This window comes from Myxocyprinus asiaticus, chromosome 36, assembly GCF_019703515.2.
Source record: "Myxocyprinus asiaticus isolate MX2 ecotype Aquarium Trade chromosome 36, UBuf_Myxa_2, whole genome shotgun sequence".
NCBI lineage: Eukaryota > Metazoa > Chordata > Actinopteri > Cypriniformes > Catostomidae > Myxocyprinus > Myxocyprinus asiaticus.
In genome coordinates, this window is record NC_059379.1 from 23,088,647 (window position 1) to 23,104,607 (window position 15,961).

The 15,961-nt window shown below is 40.0% G+C and overlaps 1 protein-coding gene across 4 annotated transcripts in view; it reads left to right on the forward strand.

The window, feature by feature from the left end:
• Positions 1 to 15,961, forward strand: part of LOC127426722 (sorting nexin-29-like) — a 150,086-nt gene that overhangs the window by 41,088 nt on the left and 93,037 nt on the right. The gene's annotated exons all lie outside the window — the stretch shown is intronic.

Here is a 15,961-nt window from a genome sequence, read left to right on the forward strand (position 1 = left end):
GTTGCTTAGGAGACCTGGCTGGAGTCACTCAGCACACCCTGGATTCGAACTTGCGACTCCAGGGGTGGTAGTCAGCATCTTTACTCGCTGAGCTACCCAGGCCCCAAATATTACCCTCTCTTGAACTTGTAACATTTATTTGAACCTTGAACCTTTGTAGCATTTGGTGGGAGTGAGAATTCTTGTAGCTCAACTGAGCATGGTGCTAGCAACACCAAGATTTTGGGTTCCTTTTCCACTGCGTGTCGTGACCGCATTACCTCCTCGGGTGTGCATTATTTTTCAATAATTCAACGGTCCGTTGTCAGTTATTCCTTACATAACACTGTATTTTCTTTTTGAATTAAGAATTCTGGGATGTTGTTCTTCTCTCCACAATCATTCTGAAAAGTTCTAAGAGTGTCATACACTTGTATTTTGATACACTGCTTTTATTTACAACTTATTGCTAAATAGCAGAGATTTTATTTATGAACATACTGTATAATCATCTAAATCAGTGGTTCTCAACCTTTTTGACTCCAAGGCCCCTCACTGTCCAAGACAATATTTGAAGACCCCCCTCCCGAAATTAGATGTGTCTGATTAAATAAATTAATCATGGATAATTTTTGATTCTAGAAGTTTCAGAAAGAGTCCGTTTATAATTTGAAGGAATACATCGTAAAGTATTTTTTAGCATTTTAATTTTAAGTCAACTTGAGGCCCCCTTGGAAGTGTGCTGAGGCCCCCTAATGGGTCCCGGCCCCCTGGTTGAGAACCACTGATCTAAACAATATAAGCCTTAGCCTACCATAATGATATTTAAAAAATATATATATACACTACCGGTCAAAAGTTTTGAAACACTTGACTGAAATGTTTCTCATGATCTTAAAAATCTTTTGATCTGAAGGCGTATGCTTAAATGTTTGAAATTAGTTTTGTAGACAAAAATATAATTGTGCCACCATATTAATTTATTTCATTATAAAACTAAAATTTAATACAAAAAAAAAAGTTTTTGAAATTGATGACTTGGACCAAATAATAAAGAAAAGCAGCCAATAAGTGCCCAACATAGATGGGAACTCCTTCAATACTGTTTAAAAAGCATCCCAGGGTGATAACCTCAAGAATTTGGTTGAGTACATGTCTGCAAATTCTAGGCAAAGGGTGACTATTTTGAAGATGCTAATTTATAACACAGTTTTGATTTATTTTGGATTTTGTTTAGTCACAACATAATTCCCATAGTTCCATTTATGTTATTCCATAGTTTTGATGACTTTACTATTATTATAAATGTGAAAAAAAACAAAATAAAAAAAAAAACAATATATACACTATATTGCCAAAAGTATTCGCTCATCTGCCTTTAGTCACATATGAACTTAAGTGACATCCCATTCTTAATCCATAGGGTTTAATATGACGTCGGCCCACCCTTTGCAGCTATAACAGCTTCAATTCTTCTGGGAAGGCTTTCCACAAGGTTTAGGAGTGTGTTTATGGGAATTTTTGACCATTCTTCCAGAAGCGCATTTGTGAGGTCAGACACTGATGTTGGACGAGAAGGCCTGGCTCGCAGTCTTCGCTCTAATTCATCCCAAAGGTGCTCTATCGGGTTGAGGTCAGGACTCTGTGCAGGCCAGTCAAGTTCTTCCACACCAAACTCGCTCATCCATGTCTTTATGGACCTTCCTTTGTGCACTGGTGCGCAGTCATGTTGGAACAGGAAGGGGCCATCCCCAAACTGTTCCCACAAAGTTGGGAGCATGGAATTGTCCAAAATCTCTTGGTATGCTGAAGCATTCAGAGTTCCTTTCACTGGAACTAAGGGGCCAAGCCCAGCTCCTGAAAAACAACCCCACACCATAATCCCCCCTCCACCAAACTTCACAGTTGGCACAATGCAGTCAGACAAGTACCATTCTCCTGGCAACCGCCAAACCCAGACTCGTCCATCAGATTGCCAGATGGAGAAGCGTGATTTGTCACTCCAGAGAACGCGTCTCCACTGCCCTAGAGTCCAGTGGCGGCGTGCTTTACACCACTGCAGCCGACGCTTTGCATTGCACATGGTGATGTGTGGCTTGGATGCAGCTGCTCGGCCATGGAAACCCATTCCATGAAGCTCTCTACGCACTGTTCTTGAGCTAATCTGAAGGCCACATGAACTTTGGAGGTCTGTAGCGATTGACTCTGCAGAAAGTTGGTGACCTCTGCGCACTATGCGCCTCAGCATCCGCTGACTCCGCTCTGTCATTTTACATGGCCTACCACTTCGTGGCTGAGTTGCTGTCATTCCCAATCGCTTCCACTTTGTTATAATACCACTGACAGTTGACTGTGGTATATTTAGTAGCGAGGAAATTTCACGACTGGACTTGTTGCACAGGTGGCATCCTATCACAGTACCACGCTGGAATTCACTGAGCTCCTGAGAGCGGCCCATTCTTTCACAAATGTTTGTAGAAGCAGTCTGCATGCCTAGGTGCTTCATTTTATACACCTGTGGCCATGGAAGTGATTGGAACACCTGAATTAAATTATTTGGATGGGTGAGCGAATACTTTTGGCTATATATATATATATATATATATACATATACATATACAGTTGTGCTCAAAATTTGCATACCCTGGCAGAAATTGTGAAATTTTGGCATTGATTTTGAAAATATGACTGATCATGCAAAAAACCTGTCTTTTATTTAAGGATAGTGATCATACGAAGCCATTTATCATCACATAGTTGTTTGGCTCCTTTTTAAATCATAATGATAACAGAAATCACCCAAATGGCCTGATCAAAATTTTACATACCCTTGAATGTTTGGCCTTGTTACAGACACACAAAGTGACACACACAGGTTTAAATGGCTATTAAAGGTTAATTTCCCACACCTGTGGCTTTTTACATTGCAATTAGTGCCTGTGTATCAATAGTCAATGAGCTTGTTAGCTCTCACGTGGATGCACTGAGCAGGCTAGATACTGAGCCATGGGGAGCAGAAAAGAACTGTCAAAAGACCTGCGTAACAAGGTAATGGAACTTTATAAAGATGGAAAAGGATATTAAAAGATATCCAAAGCCTTGAAAATGCCAGTCAGTACTGTTCAATCACTTATTAAGAAGTGGAAAATTTGGGGATCTCTTGATACCAAGCCAAGGTCAGGTAGACCAAGAAAGATTTCAGCCACAACTGCCAGAATAATTGTTCGGGGTACAAAAAAAAACCCACAGGTAATCTCAGGAGAAATACAGACAACACCTTGACATGCCTCACAGCTTCTGGCACACTGTAATTTGGAGTGACGAGACCAAAATAGAGCTTTATGGTCACAACCAGAAGCGCTATGGTTGGAGAGGGGTCAACAAGGCCTATTGTGAAAAGAATACCATCCCCGCTGTGAAGCATGGTGGTGGCTCACTGATGTTTTGGGGGTGTGTGAGCTCTAAAGGTGCAGGGAATCTTGTGAAAATTGATGGCAAGATGAATGCAGCATGTTATCAGAAAATACTGGCAGACAATTTGCATTCTTCTGCACGAAAGCTGCGCATGGGACACTCTTGGACTTTCCAGCACGATAATGACCCTAAGCACAAGGCCAAGTTGACCCTCCAGTGGTTACAGCAGAAAAAGGTGAAGGTTCTGGAGTGGCCATCACAGTCTCCTGACCTTAATATCATCGAACCACTCTGGGAGATCTCAAACGTGCGGTTCATGCAAGATGACCAAAGACTTTGCATGACTTGGAGGCATTTTGCCAAGACGAATGGGCAGTTATACCAGCTACAAGAATTTGGGGCCTCATAGACAACTATTACAAAAGACTGCATGCTGTCATTGATGCTAAAGGGGGCAATACACAGTATTAAGAACTAAGGGTATGCAGACTTTTGAACAGGGGTCATTTCATTTTTTTTCTTTGTTGCCATGTTTTGTTTTATGATTGTGCCATTCTGTTATAACCTACAGTTGAATATGAATCCCATAAGAAATAAAAGAAATGTGTTTTGCCTGCTCACTCATGTTTTCTTTAAAAATGGTACACATATTACCAATTCTCCAAGGGTATGCAAACTTTTGAGCACAACTGAATATATATATATATTTAACAATTAGCACATTCAAATGCCTCCTTTGGAGGGTGTGTCCAACATATTTGCATGTGTGGTTATTTTTGCAATTATTCCTAGTAAATCACTGGCAATAATCCCACAAAGAGCGCACACAATTTGGTAGATTGCACAAACAAATTTGTACCCTTTATTTGAATCCTAGTAAATTACGGAAAAAATACTGTATATAGCTTGAATGCACTGGATAAAAATGTCTGCCAAATGCATAAATGTTAACGGTGGGAAAGTTTAGAAATTATTTGTGTTTGGCTCACAGCTGAAGACCCCGTAGCTGGATGACTGAAGGCACTAGTGGATGTGTGACAGGCAATAATGCCCTGCAGGGTTTAGACAGCTACCTGTGCATCTGATCATGTACATAGTTTTTTTTTTCTGTAGTAACTTAAAATGAAAGTCTATTAAAGTTTTATAAGTTTAAGTCTTCTGAACTACGAGATGCCTATGGCTCAAATGGTGCATAGATAAAACCTACTTATCAAAGCCAGACAGTATTAACCTGAAAGGTTTTGCAGAGAAAAAGACTGTTAATTATATTTTGTTTAAAAAAAAAAAAGGTAGTTACAGTTGAAGTCAGAAGTTTACATACACTTAGGTTGAAGTCATTAAAACTCATTTTTTAACCACTCCACAGATTTAATATTAGCCAACTATAGTTTTGGAAAGTCGTTTAAGACATCTACTTTGTGCATGATATGAGTAATTTTTCCAACGATTGTTTACAGACAGATTATTTCACTTTTAATTGACTATATCACAATTCCTGTGGGTCAGAAGTTTACATTCACTAAGTTAACTGTGCCTTTAAGCAGCTTAGAAAATTCCAGAAAATGATGTCAAGTCTTTAGACAATTAGCCAATTAACTTCTTATAGGAGGTGTACTGAATTGGAGGTGTACCTGTGGATGTATTTTAAGGCCTACCTTCAAACTCAGTGCCTCTTTGCTTGACATAGGAAAATCAAAAGAAATCAGCCAAGACCTCAGAAAGAAATTGTGGACCTCCACAAGTCTGGTTCATCCTTGGGAGCAATTTCCAAACGCCTGAACGTACCACGTTCATCTGTACAAACAATAGTATGCAAGTATAAACACCATGGGACCACGCAGCCATAATACCGCTCAGAAAGGAGATGCATTCAGTCTCCTAGAGATGAAAGTAGTTTGGTGCGAAAGTGCAAATCAATCCCAGAACAACAGCAAAGGACCTTGTGAAGATGCTGGAGAAAACAGGTAGACAAGTATGTATGTCCAGAGTAAAGCGAATCCTATATCGACATAACCTGAAAGGCTGCTCAGCAAGAAAGAAGCCACTGCTCCATAACCGCCATAAAAAAGCCAGACTACAGATTGCAAGGGCACATGGGGACAAAGATCTTACTTTTTGGAGAAATTTTCTCTGGTCTGATGAAACAAAAATTGAACTGTTTGGCCATAATGAGCATCGTTATGTTTGGAGGAAAAAGGGTGAGGCTTGCAAGCATGGGGGTGGCAGCATCATGTTGTGGGGTTGCTTTGCTGTAGGAGGGACTGGTGCATCATGAGGAAGGAAAATTATGTGGATATATTGAAGCAACATCTCAAGACATCAGCCAGGAAGTTAAAGCTCGGTAACAAATGGGTCTTCCAAATGGATAATGACCCAAAGCATACCTCCAAAGTTGTAGCAAAATGACAAAGTCAAGGTATTGGAGTGGCCATCACAAAGCCCTGACCTCAATCCGATAGAAAATTTGTGGGTAGAACTGAAAAAGCGTGTGCGAGCAAGGAGGCCTACAAACCTGACTCAGTTACACCAGTTCTGTATAGAGGAATCGGCAAATTCCAGCAACTTATTGTGAGAAGCTTGTGGAAGGCTACCCAAAAATGTTGACCCAAGTTAAACAATTTAAAGGCAATGATACCAAATACTAACAAACTGTATGTAAACTTTTGACCCACTGGGAATGTGATGAAAGAAATAAAAGCTGAAATAAATCATTCTCTCTACTATTATTCAAACGTTTCACATTCTTAAAATAAAGTAGTGATTCTAACTGACTTAAGACAGGGAATGTTTGAGTTTAAATGTATTTGGCTAAGGTGTATGTAAACTTCTGACTTGAACTTCATCTGCGCAGTGATGCATGGATGCATTTCTAACCCGTAGAGGGTTTGAAAGAAAGCAAAAAAAAACAAAAAAACATGTCTGCTAAAAAAGAAAAAACTATTGAAATATTGCATTGCATTTGTTCCTTCCTTCTGCAGACTATTAGCATGTGTGTGATGAATGACATGACATCCCTCTGTGGGATGCGTCATATGTTTGAACAGCCTGTGTCTATAATTTCACACAGTTTTCCTGTGATATGGTGGGAATTTAAGCGATCTCTACATCATTTCATCAACAGATTGCTTGAGAAGAGCATTATAAGATGCTCCTGTGCAAGTTCAATGTGGATGCACGGCTCTTATATGCAAACAAAAAGTATGTTGTGGCAAATGAAATGCAAAGCGTTTATCAAAATTCCTATGTGGGTTGTTTGCGTCTCAACCCTCCGATATAGATCTGGCTAACTAGGTGATGCACTCCCAGCAACAATTGGTTGCAATGCTTAACGATCGCACTTTCCATCTCTTTAATGGATTTGACAAACATGAGCTTCTCCACAGATCAGCAGTCACAGCCCTCCCCGTGTCCCATGATTACAGCATCAGTCAGATCTGTTCGTAAAAGTGTGGTCCCACAGGAGACAGAGCCACAGAGAAACCCCAAACAGATGCCTAATAAAGAGTTTTATGCGGCCGCATCATGCTGTGTATGTAGGGTCTATTATGACTCCCTCTTGGATACGGCAGGCGGCTCTTACACCGAGTAGCACTATTGATGCAAATTTCTCCATTTGCCTTCTCATTGCCTTTCTCTCTCTCCTCATTGTTTAAAAAAAATAAAAAAAAAATGGAAAAATGGAGGCTACCACATCTGAGTCTAAATGATTCCTCTCTCCTTCATGTCTTCTGGGCTAATGATGTGCTGTACTGTACTCTGACTTTGATGTTTAACAGCAACTGAAAAGCATGGCTGGGACACATCAAATTGATATACAATGTGCAACACAAGTCTTATGTCTTGTCAGACTGTGCATATTAAATGAGCTCTTTTGAAAGCTTTTCTTCAACGATAGTGTGCTCCTGATGTGATCTCATGCGGACCCACGCATGTAAGATCATGATGCATATTGAAAATTCCTTGTGTCTCCCCAAAGTTGAACTGCTATCGTGTTTTTGCAAGAGTTGGATTAGAGCATGCAATTATGTAAATGCATCTCTTTGCCAAAATGGGAAATTGAAGAACCCCCTTCATTCCCATATCCAATATCCTTTCATTAGGCATTGGAAATATGCTGGAAATCATGCAAATGAGGAAGGGTAAGTGTCTCGCCACTTGCGGAGGCTGAAAGGAGAGCAGGAACAGCTGGGGTTGTCGTTTTTCTTTCTCTCTTCCTTTCTTTGGATATTTGGGTCAGAGGGAGAGTCATCAGTTGTGGGGTAACCCGAACTGAGAGAACCCTACAGTATATTTGCCTTGGAGAATGGATGGTAGTTCTGCAGCCTGTTATAAATCTGTTTCTGTGTGGGGTGTACTGAGAATTTACTTAATGTATCTCGCTGTACGTCTATTTTTTTTTTTTTTACTCCCCCAAAAGTATTTGGGCTTTTAAGCCAAATGTAAAAATGCAAGAATTTCTTTGCATTATATATAAAATAATTTCAATCCAAGTGGCATTTATTTTAAATAAATATAGCTCAAACACTCTTTTTAAGCAAAAGAGATTATTTAAAATGTTTGATTTAAAATTATAAAAATATATTTATTGTTCAAAATTAAGACCAAAGTGTTGTGACACTTTCTGGTTGACAAACTTTGTGAAACATGTCAATTATTATTGTGATAAACTACACCTGTGTTTACTCTGCTAGGATACTTGTGTTAATTTGAGGGGAACCGACTTCACCAAAAATCAACTTAAGAAACAAAGAAAGTTTAGTTAGTTCTAGGAAAAGCTCTAGCATCATTTGTTTGAAGATGCCAATTGGTTTAAAAAAATGTTTAAAGTGTGACAAAGAGTTATGTCACCCATTCACATGCATTGTATGGACCTACAGAAAAGAATCGTCATTTGAGTTCAGCAGATGAAAGAAAGTCATACACATCTGGGATGGCATGAGTGTGAGTAAATGATGAGAGCATTTACATTTTTAGGTGAACTATCACTTTAAGTGACCAAAACTGTCCAAATTCTTTTTGGGGCCACCGTATTTGTAGGGATATTAATGTACAGCCTCTCTAATCCATGTCTGTCATGCTACAAAGTTTCTACACTGTTCAACTTGTGATGGATTCATTGCCTCATCAGCCATCCTTAACTTGTAATGCATCCATTTGTTTGAGCATCAGACAGGCTAAATTAATCTTCGATCAGGAAATGGATCAGGGTGCTATTTAAAAATGAATAAACGTGCCCGACTTTCGCCTCTCCGATGACAGCCACAGTTAATGAGTCAATGAAGGCCATTATTCACTAGCTCCGTCAGAAAACCGTTAATAATTTCATGTTTCAAATTCATTACACGGTGGATTGTATTTACCCATCCCCGTCTGGCTCTGGAAGTGAAGTCGTTTAGTTGTTTGCTCCTTCGCTTCGGTCGAGAGGTGTGGATGAGTGTGCAGCCGTGTGTGGGTAATGTGGGTTATTGTGTTTACTTTGACTAATGCAGATCCCTGCCGTGTGTGAGAGAGCTTGGTCTTTATTAAACAGAGGGGGTGTGTTCACTGCAGAGAGGAGACGAGGCCGCGTAGGTGGGGCCAGGTGGTCTCCAGCAAGGGGGATGACGTACCCTATCACCTGTTAATGAACAGTGTTAATGAACATTTTAATCATCGCCTGCGGGTTAAACAGAGACCTCATAACTCCCCCTCCGGCTCAAGCGGTGTCAGTTATTGCACAGCTGTTCCACCTGAAGATAGAGAGGGTGGGCAGGTGTACACCAGATACTGCATTGGGAGCACCTGGACAGTGATGCCTTTCATTGCCTGTGGTTATTTTTCATTTACTGTCAAGCCATCCTCCGGCAGTTCCACAGATGCTACCCTACGGCAACAGAGCGGTCTAGTTCTTGACTATGGTGGACCTCAATATCTCCACTGACGGTCGGAGTGTGATGGTGGCACTAACTTGTGAGTCAGGTCTTGTCGTGGCACGAGAGAGAGAAACCGACCGCAGAGTTAAAAGGCAGAGGATGGATTACATTTGCCCATCATTACTCAGGGCACTTTGCACCTAGTTCTCTAAACTATGATTCTCCGAATGGATGGATCTCAAATACAAAGCACAACACGAGGCGGGTAAATGAAAACATCAGAAAGAAAACTTGTGTCCCAGCAGAAGTGCATATGCTCACAAAACATTGGGTCTCATCCACAAACCCTGCGTATTTGTGTGTTAAACTTGTGCGCGAACGTTTTCATGCAGAAATCCTGATGGCCTTAAAACATGGAATGTGTTAAAGGGATAGTTAACCCCAAAATGATAATTTTCTCAATTTACTCACCCTCGTGCCGTTCCAAACTGTATTGCAACTTTCTTCTGAAGCAATACGATAGGTCTGTAAATCTTGACTTCCACTCTAGCGGGTCAAAGTTTGTTCACTCAATTTTAGGTAAACTATTCCTTTAAGTTGCTATGTATTTAATAAATATTATTATTAGACTAGCTAATTGACCCTACAATAAATCGTGCTTATAACAGAGCAACAAAAATGATGCATTATAGCTTAATCTGGGATCGGTTTCTGTATAAAAATCCAATCGATCATGTGTTGTCTAGGACTATATGTAAGGTGTTGATTGTGTTTCAGTTGGTTTTGAGAATGGCGCTCTTTACTCTAAAATCTCTTGAGTGAGAGTGCATCTTTAGAGATCGCAAGCATACGTGTGCAGAGAGAGACGAATGGCTTTACAGGAGTGGTTATGCTTAATGCTCTTATATGGAGATGTTTTGGCCGCATATTATACTTATTAATAACTTTGGGCACGCGCTCCCTCATATAGAATTATCTGATTCATGAACATTAGAACAAGGGTAAGAACAAATTAATGTGTGTATGCACCTGTCATGAATCCTGTGGAAATTTTGCATGAAAACCTCTTCTGCTCACATAATTAACAATTGTACAAAATTTTTTTGTGAATAAGACCCAATGTATCTTTGATTTTGAATCCTGCCTACGTCATGTGCAGATTCCATGCCCTATCCCTGATTATTTCCTGCCTCCAGATACCAATCTGATGGTATTCTTATCTAATTAAAATGCCCAAATAGCTGTTTATTGCTATTTTCCCCTCGTAGGATCATTGACTTTGTTTTCCTCTTGCACAATGCAAGCTATAGAATGGAGGTGAAGGGGAGGGCAACAGATTGTATAGGCTGTACAAGGAAACAATGCAACAGTTGCATTCTGGTGAGTACCAGCTGCTTATCTGACATTATTCAGATGAAGCTGGACTTCAGAGACCTGCACCATGCTGTGGCCCTCCAGGAACACATGGTGCTTCATCAGACCTGCGCTCATCAGAGAAGCAGCCCAGCGCTTCTGCACTTATCAAAGCAAGGCCGGCCATTCTGCCTGACCCCAGGCCCTGCTTCAAAAAAACCAGATGGAGAGTAAATGCAGCCACTGCTTGTACGTGGCTCATGCTAATGTGCCTCTCAGAGTTGTGACTTAAGCTCTTCAACCTGTGCATGATGGTTATCATGGTTAATTGAGCCGTTTCCTAGCCTAGCAACCAGACTGAAATGGTGATGGCTGCTGGGTGAATTTTTGCATTTGATAAGCTTCTGTGTTTGTTTTTCTTATTTCGCATAACTAATTATATAGTAATAAGCATGAAAGCTTTATAGCCATGTCAAACTACAGACTGCAAGTAATTTAAAATAGTCTAAAAAGTGATTTTTTTTTATTTGAATTTGTTCATTTAAATGGATGCCGAATTGTCTAAAAACCACATTGTAGAAACCATAGCTTGAATTTGAATGTTCAATGTAATGAATCCAAAACCATTGCTTGAATTTGAATTTGTAATTTTTTTATTTGTTCAGTTGCATCTTTTCATTGTCAATTCAAAAACAGCAAATGTTCAATGCTCCTTTCATTAGTGTAATACAGTGCATCCGGAAAGTACTCACAGCGCTTCACTTTTTCCACATTTTGTTATGCTACAGCCTTATTCCAAAATGGATTAAATTCATTATTTTCCTCAAAATTCTACAAACAATACCCCATAATGACAACATGAAAGAAGTTTGTTTGAAATCTTTGCAAATTTATTAAAAATAAAAAACGAAAAAAATCACATGTACATAAGTATTCACAGCTTTTGCCATGACACTCAAAATTGAGCTCAGGTGCATCCTGTTTCCACTGATCATCTTTGAGATGTTTCTACAACTTGATTGGAGTCATCCTGTGGTAAATTCAGTTGATTGGACATGATTTGGAAAGGCACACACCTGTCTATATAAGGTCCCACAGTTAACAGTGCATGTCAGAGCACAAACCAAGCCATGAAGTCCAAGGAATCGTCTGTAGACCTCCGAGACAGGATTGTATCGAGGCACAGATCTGGGGAAGGGTACAGAAAAATTTCTGCAGCATTGAAGGTCCCAATGAGCACAGTGGCCTCCATCATCCATAAATGGAAGAAGTTTGGAACCACCAGGACTCTTCCTAGAGCCGGCCGCCCGGCCAAACTGAGCGATCGGGGGCGAAGGGCCTTAGTCAGGGAGGTAACCAAGAACCCGATGGTCACTCTGACAGAGCTCCAGCATTTCTCTGTGGAGAGAGGAGAACCTTCCAGAAGAACAACCATCTCTGCAGCACTCCACCAATCAGGCCTGTATGGTAGAGTGGCCAGACGGTAGCCACTCCTCAGTAAAAGGCACATGACAGCCTACCTGGAGTTTGCCATAAGGCATCTGAAGGACTCTCAGACCATGAGAAACAAAGATTGAACTCTTTGGCCTGAATGGCAAGCGTCATGTCTGGAGGAAACCAGGCACCGCTCATCACCTGGCCAATACCATCCCTACAGTGAAGCATGGTGGTGGCAGCATCATGCTGTAGGGATGTTTTTCAGCGGCAGGAACTGGGAGACTAGTCAGGATCGAGGGAAAGATGAATGCAGCAATGTACAGAGACATCCTTGATGAAAACCTGCTCCAGAGTGCTCTGGACCTCAGACTGGGGCGAGGGTTCATCTTCCAACAGGACAACGACCCTAAGCACACAGCCTAGATAACAAAGGAGTGGCTCCGGGACAACTCAGTGAATGTCCTTGAGTGGCCCAGCCAGAGCCCAGACTTGAACCCGATTGAACATCTCTGGAGAGATCTGAAAATGGCTGTGCACCGACGCTCCCCATCCAACCTGATGGAGCTTGAGAGGTCCTGCAAAGAAGAATGGGAGACACTGCCCAAAAATAGGTGTGCCAAGCTTGTAGCATCATAGTCAAAAAGATTTGAGGCTGTAATTGGTGCCAAAGGTGCTTCAACAAAGTATTGAGCAAAGGCTGTGAATACTTATGTACATGTGATTTCTTTGTTTTCATTTTTTATTTTTAATAAATTTACAAAGATTTCAAACAAACTTCTTTCACATTGTCATTATGGGGTATTGTTTGTAGAATTTTGAGGAAAATAATGAATTTAATCCATTTTGGAATAAGGCTGTAGCATAACAAAATGTGGAAAAAGTGAAGCGCTGTGAATACTTTCCAGATGCACTGTATTTCGTAACAAAATAACTAAAAGTGTAACTTTGTCACTACACTTTTTCAATTTACCACTTCCTAATTTTTGTGACGAAAGATTTGTTTTAATACTTTTTTTAGCGTTCAAGCCATCGTTTCACAGGAAATACTCAGTATTGCCAGCCATTCAATTTAGTGAAATCTGACATTATCGATCTGCGATGACTGGTTTAAGCTGAATTTTTTCAGCACTGCTTATTTAAAGAGTGATTCAGATCTGTAATGAGAACATTTTGTCCTTGGTTTTATTAATTATGAAAATACTTTTAACTAGATTTAGGTTAACCTTCCGAGAAGTAGATCATTCACTTTTTGCTGTGTGTTGCATTAAGAAACAATAATAAAATCTGCTTCTTACTTTACCGATAGCGCTTTGATGCAGTTTTTTTTTGTCTCCATGTAAAACTACATACAGTATGTACCTGCACATATAACCTTTATTTATTAATTTCCTAAGGTGATGTTTCATAAGCCATGCTGAATGAAAGATATGCATGTCATTTACTATGCAACGTAAAGAGAGAGAAATTTGGCAAGAAAGGAGAGCGTGTGTATTATTTTGCCAAGATGAAACAAGATGCAGATTTGATGCAATGAAAGTTAAAGCAATAAAAGTGTACGCTGAGTCGAGCTGCTTTTTTTCAAGTGGCATTCTGCTGTCTCCCTCTCCTGGTTGTGTAAATTTTGAAATGGCTATTCCCTAATATAATAATAATAAAGTGGATACCATTTATGCAAAAACAATCTGTATAGACTACTTTAAATGCATCCGCCTCTGCAACAGTAATGTTCTGTACTCATGTTATATTCATGGTCTTGACATGTGTCTCTGTGAAATACATCAAACTCTGTTCATGTTGGGAAAATTGCAGAGAAAATATTTAAATGGGTGCAACTTAAATGGTTGTAACTTGATTGAGTCTCTTGCTCCCAGAAAATAACACGGATTAAGGAAGATTTTCTTTAAACACCAAATATTAAAGTCTCACTGATTAAAAATGACTTTATTGTGTAATTAGTGCAGAGAGATTCTCAGTTCATTTTAAAACAGCAGTTTCTCACCTTAAAGATATAAACAAGATCAGTGAGCTCCTCTTCAATAGCTAAAACAAAAGGGTTTTGTGCTTGCTTTAAAAAAAAAAAAGCAGTAAGGTTCCCCTGCCCTGGGGTTGTATACAGTTGAAGTCAGAAGTTTACATACACCTTAGCCAAATACATTTAAACTCAGTTTTTCACAATTCCTGACATTTAATCGTAGAAAACATTCCCTGTCTTAGGTCAGTTAGGATCACTACTTTATTTTAACAATGTGAAATGTCAGAATAATAGTAGAGAGAATTATTTATTTCAGCTTTTATTTCTTTCATCACGTTCCCAGTGGGTCAGCAGTTTACATACACTTTGTTAGTATTTGGTATCATTGCCTTTAAATTGTTTAACTTGGGTCAGACATTTTGTGTAGCCTTACACAAGCTTCTCACAATAAGTTGCTGGAATTTTGGCCAATTCCTCTATACAGAACTGGTGTAACTGAGTCAGGTTTGTAGACCTCCTTGCTCGCACACGCCTTTTCAGTTCTGCCCACAAATTTTCTATCAGATTGAGGTCAGGGCTTTGTGATGGCCACCCCAATCTTGACTTTGTTGTCCGTAAGTCATTTTGCCACAACTTTGGAGGTATGCTTGGGGTCATTGTCCATTTGGAAGACCCATTTACGACTGAGCTTTAACCTCCTGGCTGATGTCTTGAGATGTTGCTTCAATATATCCACATAATTTTCCTTCCTCATGAAGCCATTTATTTTGTGAAGTGCACCAGTCCCTCCTGCAGCAAAGCACCCCCACAACATGATGCTGCCACCCCCATGCTTCACGGTTGGGATGGTGTTCTTTGGCTTGCAAGCCTCACCCTTTTACCTCCAAACATAACAATGGTCATTATGGCCAAACTGTTCGATTTTTGTTTCATCAGACTAGAGGACATTTCTCCAAAAATTAAGATCTTTGTCCCCATATGCACTTGCAAACTGTAGTCTGGCTTTTTATGGCGGTTTTGGAGCATTGGCTCCTTCCTTGCTGAGCAGCCTTTCAGGTTATGTCGATATAGGACTTGTTTTATTGTGGATATAGATACTTGTCTACCTGTTTCCTCCAGTGTCTTCACAAGGTCCTTTGCTGTTGTTCTGGGATTGATTTGCACTTTTCGCACCAAATACGTTCATCTCTAGGAGACTGAATGTGTCTCCTTCCTGAGCGGTATGATGGCTGCGTGGTCCCATGGTTTTTATCCTTGCGTACTATTGTTTGTACAGATGAATGTGGTATCTTCAGCCGTTTGGAAATTGCTCCCAAGGATGAACCAGACCTGTGGAAGTCCAAAAAAAGTTTCTGTGGTCTTGGCTGATTTCATTTGATTTTCCCATGATGCCAAGCAAAGAGGCACTGAGTTTGAAGGTAGGCCTTAAAATACATCCACAGGTACACCTCCAATTCAGTACACCACCTATCAGAAGCTAATTGGCTAATTTTCTAAAGGCTTGACATAATTTTCTGGAATTTTCCAAGCTGCTTAAGCGCAGTTAACATAGTATATGTAAATTTCTGACCCACTGGAAATGTGATATAGTCAGTTAAAAGTGAAACAATCTGTCTGTAAACAATTGTTGGAAAAATTACTCGTCATGCACAAACAACTTGCCAAAACTATAGTTTACTAATATGAAATCTGTGGAGTGGTTACAGACTTCAACTGTAACATTCCATTTTCAAAGAATTTCTGTTGCCCATAACTTTAACATAGAGCAATGCATACCTTCATATTTTAGGCTGCATAATAGCATCTGTGCATTAATTATGCAAACAGACACTTTGACAGTGTTTTTCCATGTTGATGCAGCCGACCACCTCACTTCAGGATTTGAGTGGTTCCTTTCCTGCTGACACAAATCTTTCATAAAGTGGATGGCAAGAAGGTCAAATGTGTTTCCTCT